The sequence below is a fragment of the Strix uralensis genome, chromosome 23 (assembly GCF_047716275.1).
Source record: "Strix uralensis isolate ZFMK-TIS-50842 chromosome 23, bStrUra1, whole genome shotgun sequence".
Taxonomy (NCBI): domain Eukaryota; kingdom Metazoa; phylum Chordata; class Aves; order Strigiformes; family Strigidae; genus Strix; species Strix uralensis.
The window spans coordinates 2,131,402-2,146,345 of NC_133994.1; positions in this window are offsets into that span (position 1 = coordinate 2,131,402).

A 14,944-nucleotide genomic window follows, 5' to 3' on the forward strand; every position below is an offset into this window, starting at 1 on the left:
AGAATAGGAATGGAGTATTTTCCAGGAAGACATATCATTCTTCCCAAAGTGGGTTATACAAATTACAGTTTAAGCAGATCAATCCCATAGGTCTGGGCTACTGAGAATGTTGCTTACAACGAATGCTGCTGTAAGGGAAGGGATAAAGTCAGAGCTAATCTCTCAGATGTTTTTCAGAAAATATAGTGTCAGCACATGTAATTCTTTACTCCTTTGAGACATGTTTCCTTCATTTTATTTGAAATTGTCTTGAGACAGAGTAATGCACAGGAATGTGGAGAACTGGATGTAAACTGTAAAGAAAGGAGTAGGCATGAAGTAAACTTGGACCAGACTAGCAATTACTCCAAGCATTCATCCTGTCTTTAAAAAAATCACAACCACCCAGGAACGGGTGCTATGTGCAGTTCTTACTGGTAGTGACTTCTGCCAATAATATTAGGTCATATTCCTACTGTAATGTAGGGTTTGAGCCTGCTTCTACTGATATAAAGATTCCCCTTGATATTTTAGTGTCCATGAGCTGAGGACTTCATCCAAACCTAATAAAAAAATAGGTACAGAATGTGCTGGCATTCCGCTTCCAATCACTTTTCTCCAACTATTCTTATGCCATCCATGCCAGAACACCCAGTGCACCTAGCACCCACGATGGTTCAGACTTGCTTTAAAGCCACGTAAGTAAAACGTAGTCTTTAGGGGAGACTAGTAAAACATTTTTAAAAAATAAACAAGAAATGTTCTCACTGATCTAAGATGTAATTAACTGTGTTTGCATTGATACAAACATTCTGTCAGATTTAAATGAATATAAATGGTTGTTCAAAAATAAAGGAAAGAATTCTTTTTTAAAAGAGCATAGTCTGCTCTAATGGGATCTAATAACTCTTAATAGTCCTCCATAAAAGTAATAGTGTACTTAAATCTCCACTTGGCAATAATCCGGGGCAGAAAAAAGTGCATTTTAAAAATGGGAACAGCTCAAGGCTGCATATTCCCAGCCAGCAACGACAAGCTGAAACAATACAAGGAATCCAGATAATGAAGCACATATGTCTTTCCAGTACCATGCGAGTCAACAGCTTCCTCATTTACGCAATCAAAAGGGGAAAAACGGTCCCCCATTAATCCCAGCACCTGAGGTGAAGGGGTGAGGACTGCAAAACTAAATAAGCCCTCATATCAGGGTTGACTAAGATTTACATAAGTGAACTCACTTTGTGCTTTGATTTCTTGTCTCTTTTCCCTTCCCCTCTCTCTTCCTGATATATACATTTCCAAACTAGGGACTCTGGGAAAGCAGATTAAAGCCAGCCCTAGAGGTTTATATAAACTAAATGAGGCACATGGCAAGATGCCTGGCATGAAACATAGGGCCCAATTCATAAAATAGTTCAAAAGCATATATATAAAGTTTAAAATGGGGGGGTCTCTTGGCCATAGATTGTGGCAGAGTTTCTCAATAGAGCGCAGGCTGCTGTGCCACTGAAAGAAGCCCTTGAGGTTTCTATTTACAAGGCAAACGTCACATTTTACACAGCTGGAAACTGAGGCCTAGGTGACAGTGCACTATATTAAGAAATCAGCGTAATGTGCCGAGGAAACAGAAGGAACCTGTATCAGTGGTTCTTTCAATACTTTGAAGTAACTCCCTCAAGGTCATTTGTATTGACAGTGCCAACTACAGGGCTCAGACCTCTTGGCCTACAGCATCCAACTACAGCCATCGGAGTGGGATATATTGCACCAGTACAAAGGTTTGGTCTTTGCCTACTGTTACAAATGGCTATAGGACTGCATTTTCATTTGCTAGCTCTCTGCCACACTGCACAATACCTTTTTTAACCCTGGATACCCAGGGGAGGGGTAAAAGCAAAATAATTGCGAAAAAACCAGATATTTCTTTTCAAGATGTACTTGAATGAAAAGCAGCACATTTTTCATTTTGAGTTTTAAAGTCATCTTTCATTCGTAATCAACTCAAAACACTCCCGAATCTACTAGTCTAAAACAAAAGAGTGGCAACTTGTGGTCGTATATTTAGGAAAATGAATTCCATTTGAATTCAGAGTGATTTTTTTTTCATAATGGGAGTAAGAAATCCCTCCAGACTGACTAATAGCAGATCCCATTAACTGCAAAGGCCAAAGGGGAGATTGACAAGTGAATGATTTGGCTATGAAATGAGGTGAACTAATTTGCAGAGGAATGAGTATTTCTGAGCATCTGGTGGCTGGCCTGCCTATGATAGCATGGATAAACTCCACGCAAAAATGAGTCTTTGGCTTGCTTGACAGTAGACGGCAGTGGCCCCAGAACTCTCTAGTGATTTGGAGCTTACAGAAATTCTCTGCATTACCAAAGATTTTCTTTTTTTTTTTTTTTTAACTAAGCTCTTCTTTCCTACCCAAATGTGTTCACAGCTCGGTTCAAAGTAGCAGTGAACAAAGACTATTTAGGCACACAGTCACAGATGTTTCCCCCGTTTGTGTGATCTACATGAAGCAGATATTATTCCATGCCATGTTATCTCAGAGATTAATGATGGACAAGTTTCAAAAGGTTTGAAATTCACAAATAATTGATTTGGAGGAACTCCCACAACAGTGAAGCTTCTTTGGATCTTATCAAAACTCTCTGTACATAGCGGATCTGTACTAGCAGCCAAAGATGACTGAAACAGCAAAGGGAGCCCTCAACCCCCTGCCAGAGCAGAAGGGATACAAGTTAGTCAAGCACAAGAAAAGGAAATCACTTCCATGACTTCTATGGAGAGAAACTGTTTCAGAGAATTATGTTCTCTAGGAACATGTGCTCATTTTCCAGAATCAATTTGGTTCAGATTTAGTGAACAAAAAAATTGCAATTTAATCTTTTAAACATTGTCATTTTATTACCTGAAGTAGACTTGGATGATTACTGGCTTTTTCAGGTGAGTGATCTTACCAAAAAGTCAGGAAAAATCTCTCTTTTCTGTTGAGAAGATACAAGGCAATTGAGTGGAAATTTTGATACTTTTTTATTAAAAATCCTTCTTTGGAAAACTAACATTGGTTTTTTTTAACCAGTCATTTTAAAGTATGAACAATACACCTCCTGAAGACCCTTTCCTACTATCAGGGAATAAAACACATTTGAAAGTGAAGAATAAAACCATATGCAAAGTGAAGTTTACATAGTGAGAACTATGTAAAGAAGTGAATTGTGCATGATTCTTGCATATTTTTTAATCAGTAAGTGCTTTGCATCATTGACAGGGAAGATGCTCTTTTATGTGTCAGGCTCTAGCCTCCCAAACAGAGAAAACTAGTGAATTCGGCAACACTCCCTCTCTTCTTGCACGTTGACAGATCTTGCTCCTGAAACGCTTCAGAAGGGACCTTCTCCACAAAGTGGGAAATGATTTCCCTCTATTCTGTGAAAATATCTGAAGGCCCTCGCCAGTGCTGCTCCCCTTACCCACGGCCAGAGGGCCTCTCAGTGTTCTGTGAGCGCACACCCCGGTTTCCACGTAGCTGTACAACGGCTGAGTTGACAACACTCATCACAAAGTGTTGTTATGTGATGACTCAAGGACAAGTTGAGAGAGAATTAGGGATAATGTTGCTGAGTGGCTCAGTTTCGGTGGCCATTACACAAGAGTTGGGGTTTATAAGAACGAAGCCGCAACAACACTGAGATTGTTAGGTGTGAACAGACTGATGGGAACATTTCTTTCCAATTCTTTGCAAGTTTCCATAACCTGATCTATTATTTACAGTACGTGCTGAATTCCACTATGAAGACAAGGGCAATTTCTCAAATAACACCTGGATATTCACCCTCTGTGCTCATGGGGATTATTCCTTGCAGAACTTCAAAGCAGATGTCTGGACTTGAGCAGCAGAGTAAAATTATAACAGCAGAAGCTCTCCCAGAGGAGACTTTTAGAGATGTCCCTTGAATTAACAAGGATGAGGACACAGAGCCTGCTAATTAGTTATACTGAAATGTTCTTCCTACATATTTTTGTTTTTGGAAAAGCAATGGAGTGGAATTATGAAATATGTGGTCTTGTTTGCTAGAATCAGCTGCCTTCTTTCTGAAAGCATTTTATGAGAGAAGAGTTGAAGAACATGAGAAATAACAGGCTTTACTCCGGGAGTGTTAATTGCCATTTCTCATTTGTTGCTATTCTCCTGCTAAATCAGCTTGCATACATAAAATCATAAAATCCACAATTTTAAAAGTTGTTGCCATTAACTTCTTGTTTTGTGGAGGTAGCTAAATGGCAAAAGATAGAATTCTGAGATAGCTGTTAAAAGAGAGAAGCAAGATCCTTAAGGAGAACTATCTTTTATAGTCCAAGTATTACAATCAGGAGCAGCAGCCAAGTGATTTGGTACAAGAGGATAGAGAACTGATTTGGTATTTGTATAAAATGGAAAAAAAGGAGATCCAAAGCAACTTCTCGAAGTGATGTAAAGCTGGAATAAACCTTTAGAGGCCAAGGAAGGTACAGCAAAATGGAGATAAGAATGAAGACCATAGGATGTTTTATCTCAGCCAATCAGTTTCATTCATTATTTCATACTTTTATCTCTTCTTTCCATTAAAACAGACTGTTTTCTTTGTCTTCCATGATTATAGAGGACACATTGCTTGCTCAAACCATTCTTTTGCCTCCACTCTCCAATGCTCTCTTGCTGTGTAATCTGTACAGTACTGGGTTGTGCTGCTGAAGAGCGTGGTTGGTGTTGGAGTGCTCTAAGGAGGTTTTGACCCTTCTCATTCTCAGTTGCATTGTAAACTGCACTCTGGAGCCGTGACAGAGAGAACTGCCGATTGCATGATTGCTTTCTCCTTCCTCCAGTGAAACTATGTGACACTCAGCCTTATCTCAACCAAATCTTGTCAGAAACATCAGCATCTACCAGCCCCCATGCAAATCTTTTTTTTTCCTACAGCTAAGAATCAGATTCTCCAGTTCATTGACCCAGCTTCATCCATCTCTTTGCAGACAACCAGTTGGATGAAAAAATGGTTCTTTCACTGTCAGTAAACTTGATTACCAGTGGACCAACAGGAAGAATGAGTTACATAATTGAAAATGCATTTCCAAAGACTAAATGTATTAGGAAAATGAGGTTTTTTTCAGCTGCTGTCATGAAGGAAAGCACTGTGTAGGAGGACAGGCAATGTCTCTGAAAACTGTTCAGCCTATTTACGGCCCCTGTCGAAGTCAAATTAATGATTTTATATCAAAATGATACACATTTAATAATTTTTCATTATCCTGTAGTTTGGTTAGAAATAATAACCATATCAAGTTCTGGCTTTGCATATCCTGGGGCCTTCGAAGGGAATAGTTGCGTCTCAGTGCCATGAGAGCTCTAGTAAAGCTTCATGGATTTAATCAAATGTTATGTTATAATTTTACAGTGCATTTAAACTACTAAGTTTCACAAAAATTCAGACCTCTAATCCTACTAATCCAAAAATGAAGAACTTTTTTATGGCATATCTTGTATAGTCCTATTTTTTAGTCAAAGTAAATGCAAAATGCCACTTCTAATATGAACTCACATTTTTACTATTATTTTCTTATATCCCTTTTGTGCAATTGAAAACGATGAAACAAAGTGTATGGCAAAATATGGTGAAACCGCATATTTGTGCCAGTCCAACAAAGCAGATCTGCTAATTTTGCACAGCTTTAGTCTGTAGTCAAAGCCCACGGAGAGATGTGCACCGTGAAGCGTGCCATGCCGCGTCGGGCAGCCTCTCCCACGTGAGTCAAAAACTAGTGGTACATGCACAGCAATGCTCTGTCTCATCTGAAGAAGCTTCTGAATGCGTTTAAGAATCACCAGCCTGAGAACCCTACCTCACAGTTTTTGCATAAATTGCAGTGGAAATAACAACGGCCTAAAACCCCACTGTATCTCCAGCAGTGGCTTGAGTCCTGCAAGATCAGTGATCCTGGACACCCGCCGTCTGCTCAGATCCCAGGGAAGGAGCCACTCCTCTCGATGGCTTCACTCCTTGTGCTCTTGGCAGCAGCACTGTTCAGGAAATTGTAACAAACCAGAGACATAACATAGACATTGCAAGGAGAACTGTTTACATTCCTGTCAAGAAAGCTGCAGCAAAAACTCTCAGCACCACTCAGCAAGACTGTACTTAGCTCTTACATTTACATTTTTGCTGTCCATTCCGTGCAGACATCGCGTGCTGCTGTTGCGATGCTCAGGTGCTCTCAGTTCAGGCACCCTAAGTGGTGCCTTTTCACTGTTGAAGTCTGGATGCATTCCAGACTTCTCAAGTTTTATGGGGCTCAGGTCACACTTTGAAGTTTGGTATCTTCTAGAAGTGGAGCCATCTAAATCAGGAAGAAAATTCCTGAGACAAAAGCTAATTGAGGCTATGTCTGACTGTCATTATGTGATTTTAAACTATGTACTTTTTATATATAGGGGAAGATATATGTCATCAGCTGTATGCATTTCAAAAGTCTGATGGGGCTGTATCTTAGAAAAGAGTGTGGGTTGTTATGTTTGTTATTTTATATCAAAAATGCTATTTTAAATGGGAAGGAGTGCACACTACAGAGAATTATGAGATTTCTACTTGCCATTCAGTATACCAAGTGTAACTGGTTGTTCAGTTTCAGAATTTTGTAGGGCCTATGATTGCTTTCATCCATGAAATAGTGTTAGGAGTTGTTGTGTTTCCAAGAGACAGATTTCTGGGCTACAAAGTACAGCATAGAGAACTTTGAAAGAATTCTCATCCCGTAAGTATTTTACTTACACATCTCGAGTACCTTGCAGAAGGTCTGGTGGGCCATGGTTATACATGTTGCTTAGGAAAAAAGTAGGGAGTTCTGTATTCTCAGCATGGTTAAATGTCCCTGTTGTCAGTGTAAAGTGGCTGGTGGTCCACTCTTAATGGTCCCCAGATGCATGGTTCCCACCTGTAGATATATGGGTATAGACTTTACTGGCAGTGATTAAATGCTAGGCCGTACCTCTCGTTTACCCATACACAGGCAAGGACTGTTCTAAGACCCATTCCCAGAACTGTGAACAGCAGAAGTGGTGTGACATGCATGTGATAACATCCTCATCTTGCAGCTCCTGCGACTTTACAAAGGTCGTCATGTGAGAGGGATGCGTACGTTCAGGCAGCCAGGCTACAGGTGTGACATGTCGTAGCTGCATCGACGGGCTATATCCAGCAAGCACTCTCTGAATGCAATCCCCACTAGTTAGCACAACATGAAATTGTTCCTTCGTTACCCCACAGCATCTATCCTGCTCGATAAGCTCTCCTGCCAGGTGCAACTGCCCATCAGGTTTAAGACAGGCCAAGTATTTCTCTCTGGTGAATGAGGTTGCAGCAGGAGCGTGGTCATGGCACTGTCTTGCAGATGTAGGAAATACAGGTGACTGCAGCAGTGGGATGTGATGTGTAGGCTAAACGAATGTTGTGTAGAGGATGTATAATGTGTTTGTAATGTGTTTCAGTGGGCCTGACTGTGTCAGAATGTGCACTGGCCTGCTTTGATCTCATATTGATACAAATGCGATAGAGGCTAGAACATCATCTGTTGTTCACCTGTGAAGCTTTGTTAAAATTCCACACAGTCTTCTCAATTTACAGCACCTAAGGATTTCATACTCTGTCCAGAAAACAGGTTCAGTTGTCCCCCAACATCAGAAGGACAGGGAACTGCTCGAGTGGGGCCAGAGGAGGCCATGAAGATGCTCGGGGGGCTGGAGCACCCCCCCTGTGAGGACAGGCTGAGAGAGTTGGGAGGTTCAGCTGGAGAAGAGAAGGCTCCGGGGAGACCTTAGAGCGGCCTCCCAGGACTGAAAGGGGCTACAGGGACTCTTTATCAGGGGGTGTAGGGATAGGACGAGGGGTAAAGGTTTTAAACTGAAAGAGGGCAGATTTAGATTAGCTATGAGGAAGAAATTCTTCCCTGAGGGTGGCGAGACACTGGCACAGGTTGCCCAGAGAAGCTGTGGCTGCCCCCTCCCTGGAAGGGTTCAAGGCCAGGTTGAACAGGGCTTTGGGCAACCTGGGCTAGTGAAAGGTGGCCCTGCCTGGGGCAGGGGGGTGGGACTGGATGAGCTTTAAGGTTCCTTCCAACCCAAACCAGTCTGTGATTCTATGATTCTATGATACAGCAATTTGTGCGCTCATGGAAGTTTCCCTAAGCAGTCCCTGTGGGAGTTTTACCATAGACATTAGTTGAAAAGCCTCAAAATCAAACTCTGGAGACTTGAACCTTGATTTTCCATTAAAAATAATTTAATTTTATATTTTTATTCAAATTATTGCAGTATCTGGAAGTTTAAGCTAAAGAACAATTACTCTGAGGGGTTTTTGTGAATTACAGGTAGGGTTAGATTTGTATAATGCCTATCACAGGGAGGGCAGTCCATCAAGGGCTGCTTCTACAAGTAGTTACAATATAAAGCATCACTTTCAACTGCTTTGTAATGTCTTTGTTTGCACTGCTAGCTTCTACCTGTGTATCCAAGATGAGTGGAGACAGTAAAGAGATTAAACTGAAATTGTGAGGAAATTCTGGTCTGATTGCTGATGCCTGTACATCACAGATAATCAGAGTAAAAATTTTAAAGCACTGAAAATTAGTAGCATATAACTTATAGACTGCACCAAGTCTGTAACCTTGTTGTACTTACATAAAGTAATTTCATTTTGATTGCCTATTGAATAAGTCTGATTATTCTTTAAGAGTCACTTTGGAATGGAGCCTGAAGGTACAATATAAAATAATTGAATTGAGTGTAAAGTTCCAGCTGGTAACCTTGTCAGTAATTTGAACAAAGATCTTCTATCTGTAATTTAGAGAGCTGTAGATGTGAATGTGAAGTGGATTCTACTAATACTTAGGAAATTTACCCCCTCCTTTTTCCCCCCACCAGTGTAACTTCTGTTCTTACCAACAAGCTCATTTTTAACAAATTAACATACCAGTTGACGGCAGCACACTGGAATTAGAACTGTATGGTTGGCTCAGATTTATTTCATGCTATATCACAGTATGAACTTGAGGAATGATTTCCAGGAGACTAATTATCACATTATACTGAACTGCACCGTAACTACAATAAGTAGAGCGACAGGACTCTTTTTGGTGTTTTCTAAGCTATTTGTTACAATTTTTGAGCCCCTTAGTGAAATTTCAGAGAAGAGGAATCCTAGAGATGTAGCAAATTTCTCTTTAAGAAGTGACAAAAAATACTGCCACTGAGGTGCTGGCGTATAAAATCCAGACCCTCAGCACTTCTGAAAGTGGACTTGAGTGTGTTCATAACTTGAGTTTTGGTAGCTGCTGTCCCTGGGTCAGATTCTGTGCTGCTCTGTAATGAAGGTGCAGTCATGAAGAATATAGGGCAGTGCATTGACTGTAAGGTACTTCAAGTTTGTCTGGCCTGTAAATTTAATTCAGGGGCTCTTCAACAGTTGGTGATACTGGCCCTTCAGACGTGTCCTCACGATACCCGCTCACTTTACAGGTGGTGTATTAAATCTGGACAAATTGGCCTCCAAGGAGATAGGCAGGAGTTCAAGAGCACTCCTATTTATTAGGACAGCCTGTTTATTTCAAAGTGAAACTAAACACAAAGTCACCTGGATGCTAACAGTTACCCAGTATTTTTCTCACAATTTTACTTAAAATGAATGAGAAATTTCTCTTGCAAATCCAAGCAGCTTCCTTTTCAAATTCTAAATTATTAATAACTGCAACAGTTATCTCACAGAGGAAACAAAATACTGATGAATTGAAATTTAATGCTATTTGGGATATGAAAATCATGCACAGTTTGTTTTGTGTTGCTTAAAATCTGCATTCAGCTAGAAATAAGTTTATCAATCTTTTTTCAAAATTTAGGATGTACTTTTTTTTATTGCAGAGGCAGCTTCCTTAGTTAGACAAATCCAAACATGGAAATCAACTTTTTGCAAGCATCAGGATAAATGGTATGTTACTATGGCATTTTGGATGCCTCCTTATTTACTAAGCATTTTAGCCCTGTGTTGCTAAGATGCGAGGCTGATGCACAAAACAGTAGGCCATCCTAGTCTTCAGATAATAAGGTCAAAGTACAAAGTCAGTAGGATGTAATTTTCCACAAATGGAATGTGTTCTAATTAGAAAGATCTGATTTTTTAAATCCAATTTGAAGTTCATGCTTTCTGATCAAAATACGAGACTAGTTATTAATGAAATCTTAATTCACTACTTTGGTTTAATAACTAGTAAATTTGCCAGCTTGAAACATGCTGAAGGCATACACGTGCGCGTGTCCTTTGTGCGCTCCTGGCCAGCTGCCGGGCGCCACAGCTAGTGCCACCAGCACCTTGACTCACCGTCTCTGAACAGCCATGTCTCGTTTCATGAAATGCTTTAGAGAAACGGTGCCAACCATTCCATGATGCTTTTATACCTCCCTCCTCTTTTGATAGCTCCCTTCTTATGTCCCAGCTGGTATTCCTTGGAGCTTTGCCTTTGGTAAACTGCCATATATTCTTTGCAAATATGCCACAGCTATTCACTTTTCCTTCTACAAATGACTCGCATTAGCTTCTATTGTTGTTGCATGTCAGTGAGAATATAGTTCCTTCAACTCACTAGCTGCTATTATTTTTCTCTAGCTATTTTCCATTAAGATGCATTTCCTCCCAAATGTTATGGATTTTTTTTTTGTTGTTTACTTAGAGTTTGTAAAGCTTTTCCCATAGATAAATATCTCCTGCAGGATTGACTATAGAGAATGTAAGAGGTTGTTGTTGTTCTTTTCCATCTGCAATGCATTTTCCCCCCTTAAATTTATGTACATGCCTGCCCCCTCTTTATGAATACATGTGGGAAGTAACTGTTACAGGAAAAAAAAGGAGTGTCTAGTGATAGATGTCTTTGCAGAGAGAAGGGATAGTTTTGGGAATATCTGTGGGTAGTGCATTGTGGAGAAAGACTTGTCTGCATATATGAGCAATGGGAGTGGGTAAAAGTATGTGTGTACCCACCAGTTCTGATCTACACTGGTCTGATTCTTACCCCAGTTAACATCTATACCCTGCATACAATCATACAAGTTTCAGTTAATTTACTCTGTGCTTTGCAACGATGCTTCTTTTTTTATGTCACTGTGGAATGTCAAATATCAGTGGAGATGTACTTTGAGATCTCCAGCAAGTCAGAGGTGTCTTTGCATCAGTACAAGAGGACAAGTGTTCTCACAGAATCTTGTTCAGTTTGGCATAGCATCTATACATTTGGACTGTGTCATGAATTATTTAACCCCTTTAAGTGGGCAAAACTGGAAATCTTACAAAACAAAATTGCCTTAGAAGAGTCATAAACTTTCTTTTTATCGAAGTCCACTGATATATCTATAAACTCATATTTCTCAGAGGATTTAAACTTTTCTCTGTTAGCAAACAGATATAAGAAGGTATATCCCAGGCATTTCACAGAGTGAAAAATAGGGTAGGTTGGAACTGGGTCTACAGAAACATAAAGGATCTTTTTTGCCCAGCTAGTTGCCCCTTCTTTGTGACTGATGATCACTTCATGAGTGTTAACGGCTTGAAGAGTTCGGGCAGTAAAAAATGAAGACTAGAGTTGATAGCTCAACAGCTGGAATAGAATTTAGTAAAAGATCTGTTCATATTGTCTCTGTCTAGCACTACTGACAGTTAGGGATAGTTGAAGAAAAAAAAATAATTAAAGGGGTTTTTTTTAACATATTTTTTCCCATCTATGACATTTTTTTTTCTTTAACAGTTTTCAAATATTACATTTTAATGATGCAGAACTTTTTTGCTTTCTCTTTGTCAATAAGCATGACTAGATAAAAATAATTTTTTTTAGCTTGCCCTTTTTCTTCCTGTTGTGCCCTAGACTTTTTTGAAGGAATTTGACTTGAGTATGGATTGCAATATTTGTCCTGTAGCATTTAAGCTGTACTTTAAAAATTGTAGTCCAAGTTCTACAAGTTTAGAATTTAGGCCATGGTACCAAAACCAGAGTGGGAGATGGTAGATATGAAATAGTACCATGATATAGACACACAGCTTCAGCACTATAATCAGGTAATGACCTGACCCTCCCTCCTGCATAGCAAAGTCCACAAAGTCTTAGCATTAATCTCTTCTGTAGTATAAACAGACACACTAGGAATTTTTTTCTTTAAGATTTGATTAAGAGTAATCCAGACAGTTCTACTAAGATAAAAATTCCTTCTGAGGCAGTTGGAGAGGTGAGTTCCACACAGTGAAGGACTCTCAGGATTTCTTTCAAGCTGCAGGACATAGACGATAACTACATTAAAGCTCAAGATTGTTTCCTGCACTGTGTGCTATCTGGGGTGTGCCAGAAGAGCCCTGATCCTCTGCTGATATCAGTAACACAGAAAACAAACCTCACACAGAGTATGTTCTGAGGTAGTGAATCAAGCGAGAGTTTTCAGAGACAACTTATCTTAAGACTAACAATGGAATATGCCTTTTACCCGCGTGTGAATAAGCAAGGATAGAACGTATGTGCCGTAACTTGGGCATAGTTTGTTGATTTAAAAACACATGCTTTTCACAAGGCTTATGAAAACATTTGCATTTGGAGGAAAGATAATTTTGTAGTGTGTTTTGCTGGAACCTAGGAACTCTTAGTTTCGACTTCAGTTCTGGCACGTATTACCTCTAGTACTGTATCAGTCTGCAGTAGGAATACAGCTTGTCTTTTGTATTTCATTCAGACAAGAGGGAGGATAGGATGGAAGTAGAAGAGTTGCTCTTGAAAGACGGAGCAGAAACACTGTGAAATCAGTATATCAAGTGAGATTTCTGCCATTCAGAGCCCCAAATTTTTTCAAGTTGCTTCACATCAAATCACTGCTGATTGAACACTAGCCCTCAGAAAAAGATATAGTAGCCAAAACTGGCCTTTATAGCGTAGCCTTGATTAGAGAGCACATGCAGTGCACTTGCGGCATATAAATTCTACTGCAGTTTTGGCTGCATTGATTACTGGTGCTTGTGCTATGAGTCACCTAACTTTATGTTGTCGCAGTAGTATGTATATTTTTAGGATGTGGAAAAAAAGAATAAGAGCAAATATTTTATACAAATAGCATGTTTTCAATTCCTATCTTGAATATTTGATCATTACATTGGTCAGGTAAGAGGCAGTGTTATTGCAGCTGAACAGTAAGGATAAAGTAGACCTTCTGGTAATATAACAAAAAAGATACGTTCTCTACTTAGATTAAGCAGGCACAAATTGGAAGGGAGGGAGATGGAACGATTTTTCACATCACCATAATTGTGTGCTAATTATATCATGGAATGAAAGCAATTGCCCAATTATAAGACAATGTATCACTCTATCACAGGCAGTGCTTTGAAGGTTTATGTACTTTAAATTACTGTGACATTCCCAAGGCTCCTCTGTTTACACATTTGTCTCAACATCTTCTAGCAACAGCAGTACTATGACTAAAGTCATTAATTAATATATTCCCTGTGTCTTTGCAGAAGTTACAGTCCTGTTCAGAATGAATTTATGCTGTTTTGTAAAGTAGCTTGATTTTCCTATTACACTGCTAATGACCACTCTGGGTTTGATAACTGAGGGTAGACAAGATAGGTTTTCTCCTCTATTCTCCCTGCAAATGTTTTTCTGTCAGTGCACCCTCTGTATTACTAAATTTTTGTTTCTCTCTGAATTTTAATATGATTGTACTCCTCCCCCTGTGACAGTAGCTTCTCCAGTCATGACATTATTACTTTCTTGATACCCAGAATGAGTGAGAGGGAAATCTCGACCAGTTGACCATTATTACTACTCTGTTTTCAGTTAGTTATCAATAGTTGTTCGTCATTGTATTATACACAAGTCCATAACAGCATTAATCAAGCTAGACTGAATAACCACCACAGTAAGGATTCAGTGACAGAAACTTTAGTGTGGTCTGTAAAAACCTGACAAGAACCCCAAGTGTGTAGTCAGATAGCTATGCTGCACAGAAGCTTAAATGTTTGCATCTTCTCAACTATTTCTGCTTATCCTTGCAAGAATAAACCTGATGTAAAACTACCTGTAAAACTACATAGGAGTCAAGCCTTTATTTGTCATTAACCACTTGTGCATTAAATAGGCAATGGAAAGCTGTCCCCAGAGTGCTGGGATTCTTTTTTATCCTTATCATGAAAAGACCCCATCCTCGTCCATCACTTGAAATACATCCAACCCAAGCCATTCTGCAAAATTCACTGGTTAAGTCATGTTGTAGCTGCTAATACATCTTTCCTGTACACCAGCCTCTGAGCCCCAAAGCAAAGAGCAGTGAGGGCATAGCAGCACTGCTTCCTCATATGCTTTCATGCACCATCTAACAACTGACCATATGACGAGTTAAACCTTACTCTACTAGGCATTGCAGCATGCCTAATAGGTCAGGTAATACCTGTTACCTTGGACCTGGGAAGAGGATGGATCCTTCCAGGAGTGGTCACCCCCAGAGCACCCGTATCTGTAGCAGCAGCATATGAAGAGACAGAATCTCTCAAGCAAATGGATATGAGGTTTTTCTGCATAGTATTGGTCAAAACCAAATTGTCAAACCCCACATATAAATGAATAGGCTGTCAGCATAGATCCTGGCATGCTGGGAACCAGTTAATAAACAGGCTGCCGCATTGTATACCAGCTTCAGTTCACAGATAGATTTAAGGTGCAGCCCCAAGTACAGCACACTGCAATATGCCTTGCTGTCAAAGGAAAAACTAGGGAGTGTTGACTTATTCAGCAGTTTCACACAAGGACAGGCGTGACAGGTGGCACCAGAATGTGAGGTCTGTTTCAGATTCTTTCATTAATTTTTTGCAAACTTTAGTGTCTTTTGAAAGGAACCATATTGACAAC